Here is a 25,028-nt window from a genome sequence, read left to right as displayed (position 1 = left end):
CCTAGAGAATCAGACATGACTGAACAACTTTCATTTTCTTTCATGTGAGCTTATATAAAACTTCTTGTGAGAATCAATTTATCCCATAGGAGATACAAAGGAGAGTTTGTTAGAATGAATATGGGTGTAATTTTTTTTTCCATATTGTGAGTAATCTTCTTTAAAACCCTCACTGTGATATTTTGGTATTCCATGTTAATCTCTTAGGATCTCAGTTTCCTGGGATCATTGTGGAAATATGTAAACATGTACTAAAAAAGCATACATCTATATTTTTCTATTTTTTTGCTAGAGCTTATGGCATAATGAGAGCAAAATTTAAGCAAAATGTCAAGAAGTCCTAATAATGCCTGTATACTGAAATTGGTTTATTTCTATTTATTTTTCCCTAAGCTATAGTAAGTCTTGCAGAATATCTTTTCAAAAGTCAAATGGGAAGGTGCATATCATTAGCTTGGGACTATATGCACAATAAGTTCAAACCCATTATGTTGGTCAATAAACATTTGTCAATTTCATGGTAAAATGTTAGTTGAATTTTTGACAGTTTATGATATTAGTGCACATCCTCAAATCCTTTGTACATTGTTTTCAAGAATCTTAAAAATAAGTTTGTTTACATAAGTTTCCTTTCTGCATCTTATTCTCTTTTAAATTGCAGTTGAATTGGTAGATGTTATATTAGGGTTTTACTAACCAGATAACTTTTATAATACTAAATTATTACCACCTAACTAATCAGAGAAATTAAACTGAATAGATTATATTTTATCTTTATTTCTTCCTCCCTCAAGTAATAATTTCTTTCTTTTAAAAATATATCTGCAATATTTTTACTTCAGCCAGATGATCAAGATCAGCATCAACAATGCAAAGTTATACTGATGGTGTATACTCTGTGTGATGAGATGAAAAGAACACTTCACCTCTGTGATCTTCTGCCCTAAAACTCATAACCCAGTCTAGTGATAAGCAAAAAACAAAATAAAAGAAAAATTTCAATTGAGGGAAACTCTACAAAATACCTGAACCATACCCCTGACGAAGGCATTAAAACAAGGAAATTCTGAGAAAATATTATGGCCCAGAGAATTCTAAGGAGACATGGTTATGAAATGTCATATGACATCCTGGTTAAGATTCTGGGACAAAAGAAAGACATCTGGTAAAACTAAGAAAATCTGAATAAAGTGTGCCCTTTAGTTAATAATAGAATATCAATATTTGTTCAATAGTTGTAACACATTTCCCTTGCCAATATAAAATGTAAATAATAAGAGGAACTGGGTTCTAGTTTTTAATAAACTTTTGCAAGAAGAAAAATCACTTCTATTTTTCAGTTTCTATAAAACTTGATCACTGCTTCTTGGCCTGAATGTATACACAAGTTATCGTTCAGTCGCTCAGTCTTGTCAGACTTTTTGTGACCCTATGGACTGCAGCAGGCCAGGCTTCACTGTCCATCACCAACTCCCAGAGCTTGCTCAAACTCATGTCCATTGAGTCAGTGATGCCATCGTCCTGTCATTCCCTTCTCCTCCTGCCTTCAATCTTTCCCAGCGTCAGGGTCGTTTCTAAAAAGTCAGTTCTTCACATCAGATGGCCAAAGTACTGGAGTTTCAGCTTCAGCATCAGTACTTCCAAAGAATATTCAGGACAGATTTCCTTTAGGATTGATTGTTTTGATCTCCTTTCAGTCCAAGGGACTCTCAAGAGTCTTCTCCAACACCACAGTTCAAAAGCATCAATTCTTCAGTGTTCAGCTTTCTTTATGGTCCAACTCTCACATCAATTCATGACTACTGGAAAAACCATAGCTTTGACTATACAGATCTTTATTGGCATATACAAGTAACTATGTGTATATACACATGTGATATTTAAAGTGCAAATAGAAATATATTTAATATAAAATTTATTAAGAATTAGTCAAAGCAACCATAATTTTCTTTCAAAAATGAATTATTTCAACTCTGATTTAAATCAATAAATATTTGTAGATTGAACATCCCCTCTATTCATCCAACTTTGACTAAGCTCCAGGAGTTGGTGATGGACAGGGAGGCCTGGTGTACTGCAATCCATGGGGCTGCAAAGATTCGGACACGACTGAGTGACTGAACCGAACTGAACTACTCATCTGAATTACAAGCCTGCAAATATCCGTATATACTTATAATCTACACTGTACCTGTTATAATTATGTAATTAATTAACTCTATTCTCTTTAAATGCTTATTCTCAGGTGCTTTGCTGGCCCCTCCTCATGTGCTAGTTTTCTAAATGCCATAATATCCCAGGATTCTCTATTCTGTTTCCTGTTTACTTGATCTCTTTGCTAATGATTATGTATTTATATTTAACTGTGCCCTTTTTTAACACAATTTGTGGCTTCTTTTTTGAGCATCATTTCATAATAACACAAATGCTTACTTCAGATGCTCAATGTGGTTGTCTAATTGGTGTGATAAATGTCATGTAGAAGACAGAACACTTAATTTTTTTCCCCCAAATCTTCTCCGCCCCATCTCCTTTATTTGATATCATAAGCTTTCCAATTATTTGGGCTAAAATTCTCTTCACTCTTCATTCAGTTTACCTGCAAACCTCATCCTTTCCAATTTTAAAATGTATCTCAAAGCTGACCACATCTCACAATCACCATATCTACCCCTCTGATATTATCTACCAAAGTCTTTCATCTGACTCTTATAATACTATATCTTATTTCTTGCTTCAGTTTGCTCCTAACAGCCAAGTTGTTCTCAGTACAACTGTTAGAGAAATAGTTGTATTACTCCCCTGCTTAAAACTTTAAATGCCTTGACACACATTTAGAATAAAATCCAACTTTTTATGGTAGACTACAAAAATATAAATGAAGAATTCCCTTCTCCCCTTTCTGAAACTTTATCCCATAGTGCTTTCTTCTCCCACTCCTTCCTGGGCACAATACTAGCACTTCATCTTACTCCTAGATCATCAACAAGAATTTGACTCTTGTTTTCTCCTCTTCAGGGAGCTATCTTTTCCCAGAAGTCCATAGTTGACTCTCACTTGATTCTGGTTTCTCTTTCCAAAAAAAAAAAAAAAAATTTCACTAATTTGGGGGATTTTGCTGTTGTGTTTTTGTGAAGTTGTATCTCACTCTTTACAACCCCATGGACTGTAGCATGACAGGCTCCTCTGTCTTCTACTATCTCTTGGAGTTTGCTCAAATTCATGCCCACTGAGTCAATTTCTGAGATAGACCTTCCCAAATAATGGGGTGATTTAGTTGGGAAGTTGTGTCTGACTCTTTGCAACCCCATAGACTGTAGCCTGCCAGGGTCCTCTGTCCATGGGAATTTTCCAGGCAAGAACTGGAGTCAGTTCAGTTCAGTTCAGTCACTCAGTTGTGTCCAACTCTTTGAGACGCCATGGACTGCAGCACGCCAGGCCTCCCTGTCCATCACCAGCTCCTGGAGCCCAGTCAAACTCATGTCCATCATGTCAGTGATGCCATCCAACCATCTCATCCTCTGTCATTCCCTTCTCTTCCCACCTTCAATCTTTCCCAGGATCAGGATCTTTTCCAATAAGTTGGTTCTTCATATCAGGTGGCCAAAGTATTGGAGTTTCAGCTTCAGCATCAGTCCTTCCAATGAATATTCAGGACTGATTTCCTTTAGGATAGACTGGTTGGATCTCCTTGCAGTCCAAGAGACTATCAAGAGTCTTCTCCAACACCACAGTTCAAAAGCATCAATTCTTTGATGCTCAGCTTTCTTTTTGGTCCAACTCTCATCCATTTATGACTACTGGAAAAAACCATAGCCTTGATTAGATGGACCTTTGCTAGCAAAGTAATGTCTCTGCTTTTTAATATGCTGTCTAGGTCGGTCATAGCTTTTACTCCAAGGAGAAGCGTCTTTTAATTTCATGGCTGCAGTCACCATCTGCAGTGATTCTGGAGCCCCCAAAATAAAATCTGTCAGTGTTACCATTGTTTCCCAATCTATTTTCCACGAAGCGATAGGACTGGGTTCCATGATCTTAGTTTTCTAAATGTTGAGTTTTAACCCAATACTGGAATAGGTTGCCATTTCATCCTCCAGGAAATCTTCCTGACCCAGAGATTGAACCTGGGTCTCCTGCATTGCAGGCGGATACTTTACTAACTACCAAATAAGCCTTATCTAAAATTAGCCTACCACAACTCTGTTAAACTCTGAAATTATACTTTTTTCCCCTTATGGCAATTTTCACAAACCAAAATTTTATTTTATTTAATCACAGTTTTATCAAATGACTGTAAAACAAAGCTCCACTACAGCTTGGCTTTCCCTGTTTACTTCTTTCTCATTTTTATTCCTTTTTTTTTTTTTTACATTTCTCCCTCCCTCTCTCCTCCTCCCTCACTCCTTTCCTTCCATCATCTTTTCCTGTATCATTACGTTTTTCTTAATTGCTTCTTCTTCTTTACTTGTTTTTAACATTTCCTTCTAGCAATTTATTAATCTCTCTCCAGCACTAAGGATATTACAAACACAATCACATATTCTTGCTTACATACATCATATACTTAAAAAAAAATCCATGATGATGAATCATTAAGTGAAATTAGTTTTAATACACATGAAAGAAGTAATCTAATGATGACATAATTTTAGAAAACCTTATTATAGCTAACTCAACTCTTCAACAATTCCAGTCATTCCAAATTTTCAGACAAAATAAATCAAAGTAATTTACACATGCAAGTATACAAAAAAATGTATAATATGCCTATTAAAAGATTAATAAAATTGTAGTCAATTTTAAATTTTAAATCATACTTAGTTTTTAGAGGGAAATGTAGCTAATTCACTTTAGAGAGTTCAAGACATAACAACTATAAGAAATCTCTAGCCAGGCTCATGCAACATTAACTGCTCTAAATCATTTTTGATCTTTTAAAAATAAATGCTCACTAAAGCATGTTGATAAGAAAAGGATAATTGGTTATGACATAAATTGTACAGAAAGCATTTGGAAGATAAATAGTATTTATGTGCTCTGAAAATAAAATAATCATTTATGGTATAGCACTTAGAATCTAATTTTCATGAGTAATTATCCCATTCTTTTTACCCTGACTCCAAAATCTATGTACAAAATTAAAGAAAAAAGTGAAAAAAAAAAAAACCCCAACAACCTGATAGAGCTTTAATTATTCTCCCAAGCATGAAAGGAGAAATAAAAAGCACTGTCAGGAAACATTAATTTTCCCTTTTTAATAGTAATAGCTATTGCATTTCCCTATCAACAGTATACAAATATATTAGAGACAATCCTGAATTTTGCTCATTAAAAATAAAAATGAATTTATTGATATAGGGGAGAAAGTCTAGCTAGACCAGTAACATTTTCAGAATGGAATTTGATAGCCTTTTCTGGTCATGTTCAAATACTTTATGTAGTTGAGGTAAACACACAAAGACATATTTCATGGAAAAATGGTCTATGCATTTCCTGAAAATCATACTTATACAGAATGAAAGCTATCTATATGCTTATGTTTTCTTTTTATACTATATTAATCTATCTAAATGTATATGTACTTTCCACCTGCTGAGAAGAACACTGCAGGCTCAAAGGAGCCAGAGTCAGACAGCACACACTTTAGGGATACAATATGTTAGGGAAAGAGCCATGATAGGAAAAACACACACACACAGACACACAGACAGCCTGGTTTAGGATGAGTTGAGGATTTAGTGTAAGGTGGTTGAGGAAAGCCTTTCATAAAGTGATAATTGAAGTGGGACAGAAATGAAGTGAGGAGGTAAATTTTGATTAAAGCCTTTTGAGCAAAAAACACCTCTCAAAAGTGTCAATTAGCTCATGATGCTTTTCTTAACTTTTTCTATAGCTTAATTTATTAGAATTTGTAGCAGTTTAATTCCAAATTGAGTGTCTATTCTCATTAAATTGGTTAATCAATTGTGATGTCTTAAATAAACTTTACTTAATTTAACACATAAGACCATCTGGACATTATGCTTTATGAGAGAGAGAGAAAGACTTTTGGTCATTAATTACATATCATCAGTTCAGTTCAGTCGCTCAGTTGTGTCTCACTCTTTGTGACCCCATGAACTGCAGCACGCCAGGCCTCCCTGTCCGTCACCAACTGCTGGAGTCCACCCAAACCATGTCCATTGAGTCGGTGATGCCATCCAACCATCTTATCCTCTGTCAGCCCCTTTTCCTCCTGCCCTCAATCTTTCCCAGCATCAGGATCTTTTCAAATGAGTCAGCTCTTCCCTTGAGGTGGCCAAAGTTGGAGCTTCAACTTCAACATCAGTTCTTCCAATGAACACCCAGGACTGATCTCCTTTAGGATGGACTGGTTGGATCTCCTTGCAGTCCAAGGGACTCTCAAGAGTCTTCTCCAACACCACAGTTCAAAAGCATCAATTCTTCAGCACTCCACTTTCTTTATAGTCCAACTCTCACATCTATACATGAAGACTGGAAAAACCATAGCCTTGACTAGATGGACCTTTGTTGACAAAGTAATGTCTCTGCTTTTTAATATGTTATCTAGGTTGGTCATAACTTTCCTTCTAAGGAGTAAGCGTCTTTTAATTTCATGGCTGCAATCATCATCTGCAGTGATTTTGGAGTCCAGAAAAATAAAGTCAGCCACTTTTTCCACTGTTTCCCCATCTATTTCCCATGAAGTGATGGGACAAGATGCCATGATCTTAGTTTTCTGAATGTTGAGCTTTAAGCCAACTTTTTCACTCTCCTCTTTCACTTTCATCAAGAGGCTCTTTAGTTCTTCTTCACTTTCTGCCATAAGGGTGGTGTCATCTGCATATCTGAGGTTATTGATATTTCTCCCGGCAGTCTTGATTCCACATTCTGCTTTCTCCAGCCCAGCGTTTCTCATGTTGTACTCTGCATATAAGTTAAATAAGCAGGGTGACAATATACAGCCTTGAAGTACTCCTTTTCCTATTTGGAACCAGTCTGTTGGTCCATGTCCAGTTCTAACTGTTTCTTCCTGACCTGCATACAGATTTCTCAGGAGGCAGGTCAGGTGGTCTGGTATTCCCATCTCTTTCAGAATTTTCCACAGTTTATTGTGATCCACACAGTGAAAGACTTTGGCGTAGTCAATAAAGCAGAAATAGATGTTTTTCTGGAACTCTCTTGCTTTTTCGATGATCCAGCGGATGTTGGCAATTTGATATCTGGTTCCTCTGCCTTTTCTAAAACCAGCTTGAACATCTGGAAGTTCACGGTTCACGTATTGCTAAAGCCTGGCTTGGAGAATTTTAAGCATTACTTTACTAGCATGTTAGATGAGTGCAATTGTGCAGTAGTTTGAGCATTCTTTGACATTGCCTTTCTGTGGTATTGGAATGAAAACTGACCTTTTCCAGTCCTGTGGCCACAGCTGAGTTTTCCCAATTTGCTGGCATATTGAGTACAGCACTTTCACAGCATCATCTTTCAGGATTTGAAATAGCTCAACTGGAATTCCATCTGCAGATATTTAGTTTCTAGCAATCCAGTCACATAACTAAACAGAGTCAAATTTATCATAAAGAATTTGATCATGAGAATAGTAGTTCTCTATTCCAACCCACCTCACCCCATCCTCAGCACCATTCCTCAAAGAGAGACATTTTAAATAATTTTAATTATAAGAATTATAATGTAATTTGTAAATATTAATAATATAAAACTTCTGTTTCACTTCATCCCACCAACAATCATACAATTATTTTGAAGCAAATACGAAAAAACATTATTTTCCTTCAACTATTTTGCCTGTATCTCTGCAGATAAGAAGTGAATTTTAAACAATTAAAATACCATCACACGCACAAATAATACTTTTAAAATATAATTAAATATTCAAGAAAGTTTTCACAATTCTGTGTCCTCAACATTTTAAAAAATTATTCACATTGGGATTCAAACCATGTTCATGCCTTGAAATTGGTTACTCTTGTCTCTTAACCTCTATTAAATCTTAGGTTTCCCACACACACCCCTAACACAGACAGTGTCCTTTGTTTTATAAAATTACTCTCTATCTAGATTTTATTGGTTGCCTCCTTGTGATTTTTGTATCACTTACTAAAATTTGACCTGAATACTTCAGCCTAAGGTGGTTAGGACCTTGTTAGATCTGATTACAGAACAAGTTTTGACCAACATTTTCTATTAAGGGACAGATTGTAAGGATTTTTGGCCATAAGGTCTCTGCCAGTTCCACTCAGTTGTGCTGAGTATGAAAGCAACCTCAGACAGCATGTAAATGAAAGATGGGGCTATTATCCAACAAAACTTTATTTGCAAAGGCAGAGGGCAGGTAGGATTTGACCCATGGACCATAGCTTGCTGACCAACAATTTATACAGACTTTTAATATACAGGCAGCTAAAGCCAGCTTTACACTAATGGTGTGCTTATCAACAATATATTGGCAATTATTGAAGGAAAAAAATTAATATAATAATTCTTTATCTTTTAGTGTAGTATTAAATTATCATACAGTTTTTCCTTATTACAAAACAAAAATTTAATATAGGATCAAATGTTTAAGCTTAATTATATAAACTATACATAAAGTAGAGTTTGAGGGAAATTTGAGACTGTTTAGACTAGGGTCCTCATTTATGAAGAAAATTTTGTTGTTATTGCGGTTTAGTCACTACGCTGTGTCCTACTCTTTTGCAACCCCATGGACTACCGCATGCCAGGCTCTCTGTCCATGGGATTCTCTAGGCAAGAATACTAGAGTGGGTTGCCATTTCCTCCTCCAGGGGACCTTCCCAACCCAGGGTTCAAAGTAGCATCTCCTGCATTGCAGGCTTTTTTTTTTTTTTAATCATTTAGCCACCAGGGAAGCCCCCAAAAATAAAACAACTGATGCCAAATAGATAAAATTACTTGCTAGTAAGCACTTAAGAGTTATAAAAATTACTGGCACATTAGAGTAATATGTTTTAATTTACCTGAACTTGGAAATTTTTATTTTAAAAATCCCTCATTTCTCCCCATCTAAAATATTTTTTCTTACACATTTTTCTTCATATGAATGTTCATTCAAATATAAAAAGAAGGTGCAAGCACTCTCTCTACACAGAAATTTCTTTATACAAAATTCATTAATGAGATGAAACTTTAGATGGAAACTAAGTTGTCTTCCTAACAGTTGTTCTGAAAGCATGCATTTTGGGACAACTGAGATCATATAAACCATTCTATTTTATAATTAACAATTCCCAGTATTGTCGCAGTTCAATTACTTAGACACATAAAAAAATGGCAACATTTCTTTGCAGTGCTTTGAATATAGCTGTGTGATGTCATCATCTCTCTCTAAATTTTTGCAAAATGTTGAATATATTTGCTTAGTTGTCAAAATTATGACACTTCCAAGACAAAAAAGATGAAAGAACACTGAACATGGCCACAGTTGTGGATTTTTAAACAAGAGTGACTCTCAAACAAGGATAAAGGAACAGCATGATTTCACAGTAAAAGTGGAAAATATGTCTCTATACTCATACCAAATGAAAGTATTGAATGTAAGACCATAAACAATATTTTATTAAGTATTTGTTATTGTGATACTATCCATAACTAATTAAAATACTTTAAATGATTACATATATGTTTATGTATATTAATACATGTAGTTCATATATTCTTATACATGATTATATGTTTGAAAATAATATATATGTGTATATGTATACAAAAATATATATATACAACATGCAAACAGACAATATATCATTCAGTGATATATTGAGTCTATTCAGTGAAAAACTGAATCCATTATTTAGTAACAGTGGGTATCTGTTTTACTATATGACAGATATTCTCACCTTTAGAACATGGAGGATTTTAGATGTCAGAATCAGAGATAATAATATTTTCACGCCTGAGTGTTTCCCCGTATTTCTACAATAGTGGAAGCCTTGGATCATAGAGTACCCTTGTTTTGAGAAACTGAGTCTCAAAGAAGTTTAATGATGGATCCAGACAACATAACTAGGTAATAAAATGGTTCATCCTGGTAGTTGGTTCCAAGGGTAGTTTTTCCCATTTTATATTGCTAAGTTGTAGACCATATTCCTAATTGGAATCCTGTGTTTCAGAAGTAGATACAGATTATTCTTCTGATTGATCATATTTGTTGAGCTAAAAATATTGATTTAGGCAGGGACTAAACCCACCATTTAAAGAAGCTGCCTGACAATGCAGGAGACACAGAAGACTGGCATTCAATCCCTCGGTCAGGAAGTTTCCTGGGAGGAGAAAATGACAGCCCACTCCAGTATTCTTGCCTGGAAAATCCAATGGACAGAGAAGCCTGATAAGCTACTGTCTATGGGGTCACAAAGAGGTGGACAAAGTTGAGCATGCACACAAACCCATTGCTTAGATATGAAGGTGCAAACATTTGTTTTGACACTGATAGGGTAAATCACTAAAAAGTCAGTGTCAAGTTCTTTGCTTAACTTCCACAGGCACAAGCTATTCTTGAGGTCCAATACCAATTTTCTTATTTTTAATGCTACATGAGTCCACTCATTTGAAGTTAAAAAGAAGGCAAACCTTAGCTGCAAAAAAAAAAAAAAAAAGAAAGAAAGAAAAGAATCAGTGATTGTCATTTTCTGGGATTGGGACAGAGACTGATTGCAAAGATGTATAAGGGAAAGCCTTGGGATGATGGAAGCATTTACTTTCATTATGGTAACAGGAGAAAGGACTGTGTACAGAATGCAATGACTGCTCACGTAAACTAATTTCATATGTGTACCTCAATAAAATTGATTTAAAATAGATTATTACTAGTAGTTCTATGCATATTTCAAAGCACAATTTTGATTAAAAAATGTTAAATTCTCAATTTAAAAAACTGTAAACTTTCTTATATTCCTCTTTTAGGTAAGATACATTTTTATATTTTTGTATTCTTATATAAACTGCATTGATGACCCATAGTTTTCCCTCTGATAAATTTGACATATTTCTTGTTTAACTTCTTGCATATTTTATGTGTTTGGTTGTTATTGTGAATGATGGCTTTTTGGAAAACAATAAACTTCTTTTTTGAGCAGTGTTAGATTTACAGAAAATGAGCAAAACACAGAAAGTGACACTATATCTAGTTCCTTTCCCCTCCTTCATTTTCCCTGTTAGTAATGTGTTGCATTAGCACAGTGCATTTGTTACAAAGGATGAGACAATATTAATATGCCATTCTTTTTTACAGCTTTAATTGAGATATAATTGACATATAATGTATAAGATTAAAGTATATAATATGATGATTTGCTTCATGTATGGGAAGTGATTACTGCATATTTTAGTTAACATATCCAGCACCTTACATAATTCCTTGCACTTGTGTGTGTGCATACGTGTGTCTGTGTGTGTGTGTGTGTGTGGAGAACATTTAAGTTCTATTCTCTTAGCAACTGAAAATCTGAAGAGATCAATAAGGATTAAGGAAATTGAAACCGTAATCAAAATCTTCCCGACAAAAGAAAAGCCTAAGATGAGTTGATTTCACTAGTTCATTCTACCAAATATTTAAAGACAAATTAATGCCAATCTTTCTCAAATTCTTCCCAAAAAATTGAACAAAAGGAAATAATCCAAAACTTATTTTATGAAGCCATAATTATCCTGATACCATAGCTAGATAAGAGTACTACAGAAAAAAGAAAACTGTAAGTCAACATCCCTAAATGAATAGATGCAAAATTCCCCAACAAAATAACAGCAAACCAAATTCAACAACACATTGAAAGAATCACAAGCCATGATCAAGTGTGGGTATTTCCCTCAAATGCAAGGATCGTTCAAAATATGCCAATCAGTACTGTGATACACCACATTAACAAAAGGAAGGATAAAAATCATTGGACCATTTCCATAGATGCAGAAAAAGCATTTGAGAAAATTCAACATCTTTCATAAAGAAATGTTATCAACAAATTAGGTACAGAACACAACTCAACATAATAAAGGCCATACATGATAAACCCACAGGTAAAATCACATGTAATAGTGAAAAGCTGAAAGATTTTCCTCTAAAATCAGAAACAAGACAAGAATGCCCACTCTCACCACTCTTGCTCAACTTTGTACTGGAAGTCCTAACTCTAGCAATTAGGCAAGGGGGAAAAAAAAAGAAATGCTGATTGAGTGCCTTCAGGAAACTCAGAGAACACCAAGCAGTAAAAATGGCAAAAACAAACTATAGCCGCACATATCATTGTCAAACTACAGAAAATAGAAGATGAAATAAATACTGAAAAAAATAAAATCAAAATATCACCTTACATTTGGAAGTTCAAAGATGAGAATTATGTCTGACTTCTCAGAAATCCTGCAAGCAAAAAGAGAGAGGAGTAAAATATTTAAAGTGTTGAGAGATAAAAACACCAACCTGTAACCAACCTATGATACCAATTTTGTAACCTGTGAAATTGTCCTTCAAATGTGAAGGAAAAGATTAAGATTTGCTTGAACAAACAAAAATTGAAAGCATTCATTGCTAGTAGGCCTGCCTTATAAGAAATGTTATAAGAAGTCCTTTGTAGGGATAGAAAATAATACACGTTAGACTTGAAATCTACCAAAAAAAAAAAAAAAGGAAGAGTATAGAAGAAGGAATAAGTGAAGATAAAAGAACTTTTATTTTTCTTTTTCTTAATTGATCTAGCAGATGACAGTTTGTTCAAAAGGAGTTAGCAAAGTATTCGATTATGTATGCTTCTGTCTTTGGTGGTGGTTTACTCGCTAAGTCGCATCTGACTCTTGTGACCCCACAGACTGTAAACTGCCAGGATCCTGTGTCCATGGGATACTCCAGGCAAGAATACTGGAGTGGGTTGCCCTGCCCTCCTCCAGGGGATCTTCCCAATCCATGGATCAAGTCCAGGTCTCTCCCACTGCGGGGTGGATTCTGTACCGACTGAAATATGAGGGAAGCCCATGTATGCTTATACATGTATATATACGCAAGCTCAATCATCTCAGTCATGTCTGATTCCAGGGGATCTTCCCAACCCAGGAGTCAAAGCCAGGTCTCCTACATTGCAGGCAGATTCTCTACCAACTGAGCTATGAGGCAAGCCCATGCATGCTTATACATGTATATACATGCAAACTCAGTCATTTCAGTCATCTCTGACTCTTTGTGACCCTATGGACTGTAGCCTGCCAAACTCTGTGCGTGGAATTCCCCAGACAAGAATACTGGAGTGGGTTGCCCTGCCCTCCTCCAGGGATCTTCCCAACCCAGGGATCAAACCCAGGTCTCCCACATTGCAGGGCAGATTCTTTACCACTGAGCCACCCAGAGAGTCCTTATGTATACATATTTATATAATGTATACTTATGTATGCTTGGGTATAAGTAAAATAAATTACAACTATGATGACAAGGACTGGGAGGAAACATAAGAATTTTGTTACTATAAGGCACTTATACCGCCTGTGATGTGGTACATACTTTCTTCCCTCTATATACATAGGTGATTGGTTTGAGACCCTCTGATGATGCCAACATTTGGGAATGCTCAAATCCCTTACATAAAATTATACCATATTTGCATCTAACCTGTTAAAATCCTCCTGCACCCTTTAAATTTTCTCTGACTACTTAGAAGACCTAATACAGTATAAATGCCATGTAAATTGTTGCTGGCCCATAGCAAGTTCCATTTTTGTATTTTGAAACTTTCTGGATTTTTTCCCAAATATAATCCTTAGATGCAGAACCAGTGGATACAAAAAGCTAACTGTATCATATTATTGAAAAGTAGACTTATATTAGTTGTAAATGTATATTGCAAAATGGGAGGCAACCACTAAACAGGAAGTATAATGGAAATACTAAAATGGGAGAGAAATGAAATCACACAAAATGCTCAATTAAAACAACAAAAACCAACAAAGGAGTAGAAGACAAAGAATATTCTCTCTCCCAGCAGCTTCTTCCAACATTTTAATATTATTATTCAGATTCACACACTTCATTCTTACTTTTGTTCATTTCCATATTTGAGTAGCTTTATCTAATTTTTTGTCTTACTGAGAAACCAGAAATGGAACTATTGATTCTTTATCAAATTTATTTTCATATTTTAAGTTTCAAATTGAAAGAATGAAAGTATTTAATAAAATCATGCAATCATATTTAAAATATAACTATAAAGATAAGTTCATTAACTTGAAGGAAAAATGTTTAGGAAACAAAACTTTTTTTAATTGATAAAGAAATCTCAGCTGTAAGAAATGACAAGCATAGATATTATAAATAAAACATCTCAAATAACATAAATTTTAAATCAAATCTTGAATGTTTCATTTGCTTAAATCATTGATATTTAAATTAAAAAACCCCTCCCAAACCCTTATATAATCAGCAAAATAAATTTCAATTAGATAAAAAATAGTAACATAGTAGGAAGAGAAATAAATGTGTTAAGCTATGATGTGCTTTACACAATTTTATGTCGGGTAATTTGCCATTTTCAGATCATGACTTTATCAAAAGAGAACATGTCAGTTACAGGAAATTTTTGTCAGTGAGCCACAATAAAACATGACTTTGAGGCACAGCAGATGGTGTTGTAATGGATTGTCTAATTACTTCCATTAGGTACACTTTTTGAAATGTAAAGTAGTCACAAAGAAAGATAAAAAATGAAACAATAGAATTCCAGAAACAAAACTAATATCATTAAGGTGAGTCAATTGAGCTTTAAAACATCTGTAAAAGCACTCACTTATTAACTGTTCTAACCTGAGATAATCAAGTGATCAAAAAGATTAATGTAAAATCCACTTTAGTGCAGACATTACTTTGCAAATTTAGAGAAAATATAATTAGAAAATCATTTAATAAGTAATGTTAAGTAAATAACCTAAGATTTTTTGAATAAATAACTTTTAATAAATCTCTATAATAGGCTATTTTAGTAGATAGAATAGATAATAGATAGAATAAATATAGAATTCCTTTAAATATAGAATTCTTACTTGTCTGAGACCAGTACAAACACTGAGGTGAAATAGATTCTGGTGAATAAAGAACATGGAAATCCAAAATTATGTAAAATTGATAGTTTTAATCTATGAATAAAAACAATTCCTACAAGACACTATAAAAAAATTAATTCTCAAATGGAAAAAAATGCCCACTTTGGAAATTATTTTGTGAAGTCAAATTCTTATAAACCTAATATTATGAAATGCCTCCTTCTCTGACCCCAGTATTTGAAAATGGCACAAGTGGAAATAGAATATCTTTGTTGTTGAATTTTGACAAATAATTTTTTTAAAAAAACATAGGAAATGCTTTTTTTTTCTTTTTGCTATTTTTTTTCTACTGGAAAATATACAAAATTAATTGTTGAAGAAATATATAAATCAAGACATAATAATTCAAATATCTTCTAAAGTGTGTGTTTTAACACTTTGTTATCATAAGAGAGTGTCCAACATTAATAATTTTCAGCCCTACCACTATTCAAAATGTGAGGACATTCATCCTGATGGTAGGTCCACTTGAACTCTGGTGAATTCCATATATGTCTATAAGATAAATTTAGTTAATAGAGAGCTCAACAGACTAAACTGTCAGAAGCTTATTTTTGGTAAAGTGACACATAAAAATGCAACTAATATTTATTTATTTAAATATTTAAAAAATATTTATTTAAATATATATTTCCAAATTTTAGTTATTTTGTCAGCAAATTAGTCACAGATTATAACTGAAGGACAAATGTGCAAAGTTCATGAACCTAGAATTTTTTTTTCCATTTATTTTTATTAGTTGGAGGCTAATTACTTTACAATATTGTAGTGGTTTTTGCCATACATTGACATGAATCAGCCATGGATTTACATGTTGAACCTAGAATTTTTATCCTTTGACAAAAGATTAAGAGGAATTTAAAAATGCAAAATGATGAAACAGATCACCAGCCCAGGTTGGATGCATGAGACAAGAGCTCGGGCCTGGTGCACTGGGAAGACCCAGAGGGACTGGGTAGAGAGGGAGGTCGAGGGGGGATCGGGATGGGGAATACATGTAACTCCATGGCTGATTCATGTCAATGTATGACAGAACCCACTACAATATTGTAAAGTAATTAGCCTCCAACTAATAAAAATAAATGGAAAAAAAATGCAAAATGATCTTAGTGAAACATCCAAAATAAATCATGTAAGTGCAACATAATAGACAGTTATATACTTATTGTTCTTATTTATTTCATATTGTACTACTGATAATACAATGTAAACAATACAAATCTCACAAAACTGAAATTGGGATTACGAGGGGGTGGGTAAGCATCCAGTTTGTTAACAGTGTTGTTAACAGTGATGCAACTAAAACCCACTGCACAGCATAGGTATCCGTAAGCCATAAGTAACCAGGAGGGCAGACAATACAGGTTTTAAGGAAGCTGACTGGATTTTTCCACTTATAAGAAGACTAGGAAAAAAAAAAAAAACTAAAAAAAAAAAAAAAAAAGACTAAGTACATTTCCCTCTTTACTAATAGAGTTGGGCATTATTTCACAGGTTAACTGGTTAACTTACACTTGATCATTTATCAAGTGACCATATACACCTACATCTTTTTATGAGCCCTCTAATTCTGTTTCGTTAATGTATTTTGGCCCAATACCACAGTCTTAATTATTGAGACTGTACAAAGAGACTTGATATGCAATACAAGTTTCCACTTTAATTTTCTTTCAAAAGTGGCATGCCTATATTTGGCACTTGCATTTCACTATGAACTAGAATCAGCTTGTCAGTTTCTATAGAACATATATAAAATTATTCAAAATGAAAAACATTGGAATTATCAGTTGAATTGCATTGAAATTATTGATAAATTTTCAGTAAATTGACAGCTTTACAATAAAGAATCATTTAAACAATGGCTATGCTGTATCTGAAGAACGTTTAGGTCTTATTTTTCAATGTGTTTGTTTTCTACATAGATGTTTTTAGACAGTTTTTCTTTGATTTAATATAAATTTATTAGAAATAAGCATATTATTTTCCATGTTATATTTTTAACAGCTTTGTTAGGGTATAATTGATACACAAAGAACTGACACATTTAGTGTGTACAATTTGATAAGTTTGGGTATATGCAAATACCCATGGTATCATCACCACAATCAGGGGATTAAACATATCCAACACCTCCCGAAGTTTCCTTGTGTTCCTTTGTTTGATGTCTGTATGCATGTCAAAAACATAACATGAACTCTATCCATTTAACAAATTTTGAAACTCAAAATGCCACACATTGTTAACAATACGTACTACATCATACAGCAAACCTCTAGGATTTATTTCACCTAATATAAATGAAATTCTCTGTCCTTAGAACAAGAATTCCACATTTCCCTTCCATTCTTCTGGCTCTATGCCCAGTAGAGTTTCTATATCATACAGTAACCCTATTTTAAATGTTTTTGAGCAATATTAGTGCTGTTTTCCATAGCTGCCGCACCATGTCATATGATAGGAAGAAGTATAAGAGAGCAGACAGATCTTTAAACTGACATTTTAACCTCAGAAGTTCAAAGCACCATTTTAATAGAGACTATTCACAGTCTGAGAGCTTTATCTTCGACCTACTGAGGAATACTTTCTTACAAAAGGTATCATGACGTGCACGCAAGTAGGAAATGAACACATATCAAAATTTTATATAACATTAATATTGACTTAATGGAGAATTCTATGAATGCACATAAAATAATTAATCATGAAAACTGAAATGAATTTTCAACTAGATTCAAAACAGGACAATATCCACAAATGAACAATCACAATTAACTTGTATACAGTAAAATGCAAGTACTTTTATAGAAAAGAATATCTTATTTTCTACAGTTATCATCTTATAAAGTATTTTAACCAAATAACCAAAGAGCTGTCCAAACTGATCACATGGATCACTTATCTAACTCAATGAAACTATGAACCATGCCATATAGAGCCACCCAAGATGGGCAGGTCATGGTGGAGAGTTCTGACAATACGTGGTTCACTGGAGAAGGGAATATCAAACCACTTCAGCATTCTTGCCTTGAGAACCCCATGAGCAGTATGAAAAGACAAAAAGATAGGCACTGAAAGATGAACTCCTCAGGTCATCAGGTGCCTAATATGCTACTGGAGAAGAGCAGAAAAATAGCTCCAGAAGGAAGGAAGAGGCTGAGCCAAAGTGGAAACAACACCCAGTTGTGGATGTGTCTGGTGGTGAAAGTAAAGTCTGACGCTGTAAAGAACAACATTATACAGGAACCTGGAATGTTAGGTCCATGAATCTAGGTAAATTTGAAGCAGTCAAACAGGAGATAGCAAGAATGATCGTTGACATTTTAGGAATCAGTGAACTAAAATGGACTGGAATGAGTGAATTTAATTCAGATGATCATTATATCTACTACTGTGGGAAAGAATCCCTTATAAGAAATGGAGTATTCCTCATAGTCAACAAGAGAGTCTGAAATGCAGTACTTGGGTGCAATCTCAAAAACAACAGAATGGTCTCTGTTCATTTCCAACGCAATCCATTCAATAACACAGTAATCAAAGCCAATGCCCCAACCACTATGCTGAAGAAGCTGAAGTTGAACGGTTCTATGAAGACCTAGACACACACACACACACACACACACACACACACACACACACACACACACACACACACACACACACACACACACACACACACACACACACACACACACACACAGATGTTCTTTTCATCACAGAGGACTGGAATGCCAAAGTAGGAAGTCAAGAAATACCTGGAGTAACAGGCAAGTTTGGCCTTGGAGTATAAAATGAAGCAGGGCAAAGGCTAAAAGAGTTTTTCCAAGACAATGCACTGGTCATAGCAAACACCCTCTTCCAACAACACAAGAGATGACTCTACATGTGATGACCATCACCAGATGGTCAATACCAAAGTCAGAATGATTATATTCTTTGTAGCCAAAGATGGAGAAACTCTATACAGTCAGCATAAACAAGACTGAAAATCAAGTGTGGCTCAGATCATGAAATCCTCACTGCAAAAGTCAGACTTAAATTGAAGAAGTAGGGAACACCACCTGGCCATTCAGGTATGACCTAAATCAAATACCTTATGATTATACAGTGGAAGTGACAAATAGATTCAAGGGATTAGATCTGATAAAGTGCCTGAAGAACTATGGACAGAGGCTTATAGCATTGTACAGGAGGCTGTGATCAAAACTATTCCCAAGGAAAAGAAAAACAAAAGGCAAAATGGTTATCTGAGGAGGCCTTACAAATAACTAAAAAAAGAAGAGAAGTGATAGGCAAAGGAGAAAAGAAAAAATATACACATCTGAATGCAGATTTCCAAAGAATAGCAATAAGAGATAAGAAAGCCTTCCTCAGTGATCAGTGCAAAGAAATAGAGGAAAATAATAGAATGGGAAAGACTAGAGATCTCTTCAAGAAAATTAGAGATACTGAGGGAATATTTCATGCAAAGATGGGCACAATAAAGGACAGAAATGGTATGGACCTAACAGAAGCAGAAGATATTAAGAAGAGATGGCAAGAATACACAAAAGAACTGTACAAAAAAGATCTTCATGACCCAGATAATCACGATGGTGTGATCACTCACCTAAAGCCAGACATCCTTGAATGCAAAGTTAGGTGGACATTAAGAAGCATCACTACGAACAAAGCTAGTGGAGGTGATGGAATTCCAGCTGAGCTATTTCAAATCCTAAAAGATGATGCTGTGAAAGTGCTGCACTCAATATGCCAGCAAATCGGGAAAGCTCAGCAGTGGCCACGGGACTGGAAAAAGTCAGTTTTCATTCCAATGCCAAAGAAAAGCAATGCCATAGAATGTTCAAACTACTACACAGTTACACTCATTCCACACACTAGCAAAGAAATGCTCAAAACTCTCCAAACTAGGCTTCAGCAGTATGTGAACTGAGAACTTCCAGATATTCAATCTGGATTTAGAAAGGCAGAGGAACCAGACATCAAATCACCAACATCCGTTGAATCATAGAAAAAACAAGAGTTCCAGAAAAACATCTGCTTTATTGACTATGTCAAAGCCTTTGACCATATGGATCACAACAAACTTTGGAAAATTCTGAAAGAAATGGGAATACCAGATTACCTTACCTGGCTCCTGAGAAACATGTACACAGGTCTAGAAGCAACGGTTAGAACCAGACATGGAAAAATGGACTGGTTTCGAATTGGGAAAGGAGTATGTCAAGGCTGTATATTGTCATCCTGCTTATTTAACTTATATGAAGAGTACATCATGAGAAATTCTGGGCTTGATGAAACACAAGCTGGAATCAAGGTTGCTGGGAGAAATATCAATAACCTTCATAGATGACACCACCCTTATGGCAGAAAGCAAAGAGGAACTAAACAGCCTCTTAATGAAGGTGAAAGAGGAGAGTAAAAAAGCTGGCTTAAAACTCAACATTCAGAAAACTAAGATCACAGCATCTGGTCCCATCATTTCATAGCAAATAGATGGAGAAACAATGAGAGACTTTATTTTCTTGCGCTCCAAAATCACAGCAGATGGTGACTGTAACCTTGAAATTAAAAGACACTTGTTTCTTGGAAGAAATGTTATGACCAACTTAGACAGCATATTAAAAAGCAGAGACATTACTGGGCCGACAAATGTCCATACAGTCAAAGTTATGACTTTTCCAGCAGTCATTATGGATGTGGAGAGCTGGATCATAAAGAAGTCTTAGCACCAAAGAATTGATGCTTTTGAACTATGGTGCTGGAGAAGATCCTTGAGAGTCCCTTGGACTGCAAGGAGATCCAACCAGTCAATCCTAAAGGAAATCAATTCTGAATATTCGTTGGAAGGACTGATGCTGATACTGAACTTCCAATATTTTGGCCACCTGGTATGAAGATCCAACTCATTAGAAAAGACCCTGAGGATGGGAAAGATTGAAAGGAGGTAGAGAAGGTGATGAGAGAGGATGAGAAGGATGGATGACATCACTGACTCAATGGATATGAGTTTGAACAAGCTCCGGGATTTGGTGAAGGGCAGGGAAACCTGGCGTGCTACAGTCCATGGGTCACAGAGTCGGACACGACTGAGCCACTGTACAACAACAAAGTATTTTAAGACAATGGAAAGTGGCAGTAAAGTAGTGCTGCCCTAGAGATACCAAACAATAATCTCATTTGCCTATTTCAGTTTTTCTTAATTTTTCCTAAAACATCTGGTTGTGGAAATAGGTTCTGCTATTCACATACCACGCTAGGATTTCAGTTTTAATACTTGGGCTTATGCTCTCCATATCATCTGAGTTTTCTGTGCTCCTAAACCTTCTACATGTTCAGAGTTGCTTTCTGACACTTTGTCAGACCTCCACTCATTTGATCATTAACTCTCATGACAAAACTTTTCCCCACAAGATGGGTCCCAAATATTGTGTTTCCAAAGTTTTCATAGCATAATTCTTACTAAGAGAAAACTTTAGTACTCTTGTCTTGAAATTTGTTTGTACGCCATTTCTCCAACACATATTCACCTTCCATTGTTAGTTTGAAAGTGAAGTCGCTCAGTCGTGTCCGGCTCTTTGTGAGCCCGTGGACTGTAGCCCAACCAGGCTTCTCCGTCCATGGGATTCTCCAGGCAAGAATACTGGAGTGGGTTGCCAGTTCCTTCTCCAGGGGATTTTCCTGACCCAGGGATCGAACCCAGGTCTCCCGCATTGCAGGCAGATGCTTTAACCTCTGAGCCACCAGGGAAGCAGTTAGTTTCTTTCCATCCAATTGCTTGTGGGAGGCTAGCTCTCCACTGGGCCCAGTGAGTTCATTACTTGTCACCCAGTGCAGAGGCTCAGTATGAGTTTTAACCTCTGGATCTTTCTCTGCTGCTGGAATCACTCCACATAAAATACACCCCTGCCTTGTTAACTGATATTAACTACTGCTATGGAATTCATGAAACACTCCTTCATTCTTTAAGTATATAGATCTTAGGAGAACAGCTAGCTGAGTCTTTACATATGTCTACATTTGTATAACCATGATCTAGATCAAGTGAAAAATGTTTACAGCAACCCGGAAAGCTTTCATATGCCTCTCCCAATCACGTGACCAAGCATAATTAATAGAAAAGACCATTCTTTTCCCCATTCACTGCCCAAATCAGATGATGACATATATGCAGCCAGTTTCTTTGTTAATACTTTTATTGGTCTTTTTATTTTCTACAGCTGTACAACAGTTTTGATTAATATAATTTTCTGAGATTGATATCTGATAGTATAATCTTCCAGATTTGTTCCTCTAGAGATTGCTTTGGTTTCAGAATCTTTATTGAGCTTGCTGTGAATCTATAAATTGTGGGAAACACATTTTTACAATAATATGCTTCATGTCAATATACATGGTATTTTCCTTTATCTACTTAGGTCTTATTAAAATTTTCCTCAATCATGGTTTCTAGATTTCAATGTAGAAGTGTTAAAAATAGTTCATTAAATTTGTCCTTTGGCATTTGCAACCACAAATACTATTTTAATATTATGTGTCTATTGTGTTTTTTATACAGTGTTTGATGTATACAAATTAGAACTGCTATTTATTCTTGTTGGATGCATCCTGTCGTCTGATTTTATCACTAGATTTTTGGTGGTATGTTTATACGGCATAATTTTTCCATTCCTTTGCTTTCAAGTTTTCCACATCTTTGTATTTAAAGTGTTATCTCTTATAAGCATCATAGTTGGGTTTTAGTTTGTCTTTGTATTTATTTTCCCAGTCTGGCAATCTGTTTTATGGTGGACTATTACATCAGTATGTGGTATCAGTATGTGGTAACTTGTTCTGCGTTACCTATTTACAGCACTAGCTTTTTCCTTTGATTTCTTACTTCTTTCCTTCTATTAATCAGCCAGGTATTTTCATACTATTTCACTTCACTTATCTTGAGTGTCACAATCCCTACTTTTTCCTTTAGTTAATACTCCAGTGATAACAAGAAAAAAAATATTTATCACCTTCTGAACAATGAAAGAATGCTTTAAAAATTTAACTTACCTTCCCTTTCCTATTTAAGGGGCTACTGTTACTATGCAGAAAATACTAAACAAAGCAGGCCTGAAGCTGCTGTCTTTGGAAGGGCCTGCTTGACTGCATCTGGAAACAGATTCTGAAATGCTTCCTAACAGATAGGTTGTTTCTCTGTGCTACAGTGTGATTTATAGTGAACATCTGCTCCTTTTCTGAGAGTCTAGTAGTTGAGCAAAGCACGCCCACATGAAAAGTTCCCAATAAAAAAGCGTAAACTCCGAGACTCAGGTGGACCTCTCTGGGCAGAAGCACTGCACTATGAAGCTGTATTTTAGTTGCTACAGGGTTGGGATACCCTGTGTGATTTCCCATGTCAGGAAGAGAGTGTAGGATGCCTGCACATGGATTGCTCCATACTCTGCTTATCTTTTTCCCTTGCTGAACCAGCTGGGTATCTGATGTTACTATGTACTATGCCACTATGTCACTATGCTGCTGTGTTTCTGAAAAAAACCTGAGCGACAGGGCCAACTATGCTGAGACTATGAATACTTCTAGTGACTTATTATAGATGTGGGTAGTCTTAGGAATCCTTTAGAAGAAATGGAGTATTCCTCATAGTCAACAAAAGAGTCTGAAATGCAGTACTCAGGTGCAATCTCAAAAACAACAGAATGATCTCTGTTCATTTCCAAGGCAAACCATTCAATACCACAGTATTCCGATTCAATGCCCCAACCACTGTGCTGAGGAAGCTGAAGTTGAACAGTTCTATAAAGACCTACATGACCTTCTAGAACTAACACATATACACGAGATGTCCTTTTCATCACAGAGGACTAGAATGCCAATGTAGGAAGTCAAGAAATACCTGGAGTAACCTAACAGAAGCAGAGGTATTAAGAAGAGGTGACAAGAATACACAGAAGAACTATATAAAAAAGATCTTCATGACCCAGATAACCATGAAGATGTGATCACTCACCTAGAGCCAGACATCCTGGAATGCAAAGGGAAGTGGGCCTTAGGAAACATCACTACGAACAAAGCTAATGGAGGTGATGGAATTCCAGCTGAGCTATTTCAAATCCTAAAAGATGATGCTGTTACAGTGCTACACTCAATATGCAAGCAAATTTGGAAAGCTCAGCAGTGGCCACAGGACTGGAAAAGGTCAATTTTTATTCCAATCCCCAAAAAAGACAATGCCAAAGAATGTTCAAACTACTGCATAATTAGAGTCACCTCAAACACTAACAAAGTAATGCTCAAAATTCTCAAAGCCAGGATTCAACAATACATGAACACAGAATTTCCAAATGTTCAAGCTGGATTTAGAAAAGGCAGAGGAACCAGAGATCAAATTGCCAACATCTGTTGGATTATCGAAAAAGTGAGAGTTCCAGAAGAACATCTACTTGAGCATTATTGACTGTTTGGACCACAACAAACTGTGGTTAATTCTGAAAAAGATGGAGAATACCACACCACCTGACCTGCCTCCTGAGAAATCTGTGCAGGTCATGAAACAAGAGTTAGGACTGAACATGAAACAGTGGACTGGTTCCAAATTGGGAAAGCAGTACATCAAGGCAGTATATTGTCACTTAGCTTATTTAACTTACATGCAGAGTACATCAAGCAAAGTGCTGGGTTGGATGAAGCATGAACTGGAATCAAGATTATCAGAAGAAATATCAATAACCTCAGATATGCACATGATACCACCCTTATGGCAGAAAGTGAAAGGTAACTGAAGAGTTTCTTGATGAAAGTGAAAGAGGAGAGTGAAAAAGCTGTCTTAAAACTGAACATTCAAAAAATGAAGATCATGGCACCCAGTCCCATCATTTCATGGCAGATAGATGGGCAAACAGTGGAAACAGTAAGAGACTATT

The 25,028-nt window shown here is 35.5% G+C and overlaps 1 long non-coding RNA gene across 1 annotated transcript; it reads right to left on the bottom strand.

Moving 5' to 3' along the window:
- Nucleotides 1-18,613: 18,613 nt before the first annotated feature.
- Nucleotides 18,614-23,960, bottom strand: LOC122428629. Its single transcript, XR_006265782.1, has 2 exons — nt 23,912-23,960; nt 18,614-18,706 (listed from the first exon to the last, which is right to left on the bottom strand). It is a non-coding gene; the product is annotated as an uncharacterized LOC122428629 (long non-coding RNA).
- Between the last annotated feature and the right edge of the window lie 1,068 nt (nt 23,961-25,028).

This window comes from Cervus canadensis, chromosome 27, assembly GCF_019320065.1.
Source record: "Cervus canadensis isolate Bull #8, Minnesota chromosome 27, ASM1932006v1, whole genome shotgun sequence".
Taxonomy (NCBI): domain Eukaryota; kingdom Metazoa; phylum Chordata; class Mammalia; order Artiodactyla; family Cervidae; genus Cervus; species Cervus canadensis.
The sequence above is the reverse complement of the archived record's forward strand: the minus strand, read 5'-3'. Positions and strand labels throughout refer to the sequence as shown.